Source organism: Morone saxatilis, unplaced genomic scaffold (assembly GCF_004916995.1).
Source record: "Morone saxatilis isolate NCDOM2014 unplaced genomic scaffold, NCSU_SB_2.0 Contig24, whole genome shotgun sequence".
Taxonomy (NCBI): Eukaryota; Metazoa; Chordata; class Actinopteri; family Moronidae; genus Morone; species Morone saxatilis.
The window spans coordinates 14,001,842-14,004,583 of NW_023339807.1; positions in this window are offsets into that span (position 1 = coordinate 14,001,842).

Sequence of the window (2,742 nt, forward strand, 5' to 3'; positions counted from 1 at the left end):
ACAGCTGTTTGTCAAAGATATGATTATATAGAATGACACAGATACATCAGAGATTTCAATCTCAACTCTCACAGCATGGCAACCAAAAAGGCTCTGTTTGGTTTCATGTATCTTAGATCACACAAGGAGTGACGTGGGGTGGAAGGGGAAAGGAAGAAGTTAGATGAAACAAAGAGATTATCAAAGCTTGCTTTCCAAGGAGAGGATAAGACAATCCCATGCAAGCACTGTCTTTGTGGAGATATTTTCAAAGCGTCACAGTCTCCTCTGAAAAGGCTACAATCTGAAATAAGTAAGGCCATATAATTCAGCAGCGATGTGTGTCGGACGAGAGAGGAAAATCTCTAAATCTGCAGTTTCATGCAGCTCCTCCCCGCCTCTGATTTCTGGTGCTTGGCTTGCCAGATAAGATTCTGAACTTCAAACATGCAGTCAATGCTCATCCTGTTAAAGCAGAGATAGAGGCTGAGGCTCTCTGAGCTCAGAGATGTTCCTATATGGTATGTAGGCCTGCTGTGAAGATGGTGATAATGTTACACCAAGCATACACAATGATACACATGGAAAGTCACACAAACATAACAAATCCGAGAACATTGAGAAATGCATGTCTGCATGCTATACATAGGCACATTAACTATTCATTTATATCATCAGCCCTGAAGCAGTGACTTCATCAAAGACAAACATCTACAGAAATAGGTTACACTTTCATCCAAACTGTTTCTGATTCTCCTTAAACCTATTCTAAGTGTTTCATAATGAACATCCCAGGCGAGTCTGTCTGGAAAGCTGGTAATGGAATATTTATAGAATATTTCTGGGAATACTTGTGGGAAACTCAACTATAACAAGAGTCTTTGTTCTACTGAGGCACAATTTCTGCTTTCCTAAGTTGCATCTATCCTTCTCTCTCTCTTTCTATATCCCACTCTGTCTGCTATTCTCTCTCTGTTTCTGTCTTTGTGTCTCATTGTATATACAGTATCTTTCTCTGTGCCTTCCTACCTTTCTCTCTGTTTGGTTTTTCAACAACCTCAAAACCTGAGCTCAGTCAGAGCCTCAAGCTGAACCTCATACCTAATGCATTAAAGTAGTAGCCATCATATACAGAAATCCCACAGAACCAATCTATCCTGCAAGCTGTTCTTTGTCCATTGTAGCAGCATGAAACTACATACAATATGCACGCTGTATCTCAAAACTGTCTTTAATAACTACGCCTCATATCATTCTGTGTGCCTTCTGACAGCTGGAAACAGCTGGAAACTCCCAAATCAACCCCCTCTGGAATTGGACCAGCACCAAAGCAGTTCATTCTCGCTTGTAGTGCATGCATGTATGTTTTGTATCTTGTTATGCTAACTGGGAATACCCTTGAATCTTCCCCTCCGGGATAAATAGAAGTAAACTCTATTCGTATCTCAGTCTATCTATCTATGCAGTCCAGCATTGTCAGTGAAAGTTGTAAATGAGTATTCTTCATTTTTGTCTGTTTAGCTGTGAGAATAAATGTTTAACGTTCCCTGCTACATGCAAGTTTTTTTCCAGGACTGCAGGCTGATCCAACACAACACTGACAAAATTTGTGCTCAGTTTCTCACGTGAGTAACTTCACCCTGGCATTTATAAAATGGCAGTTCAGCATGTGTTTGATGTAAACATGTCCCAGAGAGCATCACTGCTAAATGTCACAAGATGTTTTCAGACAAGCACAAAATACTCACATGGATTCAAATCCTCTGTGGACTTTCATGGAAACCTTCAAGGACTCAAAGTCTTGAAGAAGAGGTGTTTGTTTGTGTGTGTGTGTGTGTGTGTGTGTGTTTGTCTCAAGGAGAATCATCAACCAACTCACGGCCGTGTCCTTCATCTCTAAGGAGCAGTTTAGCACCTTTTAACTCATGGTTTTGGATCAGTCTAGCTACTTGCATCAGTGTTGTTTACAGGCTTAGAAGGGAGCTGGTGAACACAATGGAATATTTAGAAAATAAAGATAGATTTATTTTTTATTTTTTTCATATGTGCATTCTGTAAAGTTCTATCGTGCAGTAGATTAAAATTGCATACTCACAGGGATTTACAGGTAACAAAGAACACAATGTTCATACTGGATGTGATGCAGAAGACAGAAGACTGTGTCAGAAAACACTGTCGACTGTCGTCTGAAATGAATCCTCTCAGCCCTTTTGGCACACTGCAAACAGATGCACAAGTTGCTCTTCTTCTGTTGCATTCCTTGCAAATTAGCCACTTGAGGGGGTGTTTGGTGCCCCCAGTGGCGGACACCTGTCATTTAATGTCATCCTGGAACCTAGATTAATAAAACTAATTTGTTGTTACTCACAGTAACCACAGATGATGCCACATCAACCACAAATTAAATCTCAAGGATTAGCTGGAGTTTCCCAGAAGAAATCAGTGTCCTTAAAAGAGTTCAGCTTGTGTTTATAGGAGTATGAGCTTTGATACGATTTTAAAGGTTGATAACCTTGAGAGCAAAGAGGTGGTTCTATTAAACAGACAAACACAAGATACGGCCTTTGATGACATCATTACAACCAGCTTCACTGGAATTTACTCAATAGAGTCAATAGTTATTAATTTAGAGAAAGATTGGAGGAGAGGTTGGAGAGCACTAGGGTAGTGAGTGAGAGAGAATAGAGAGCAAACGAAAGAAAGACAGCAAGAAGGGCAGATACTGTAGGAGAGTGGTGATGTGAAGAGAGAGAAAGAGAGAGA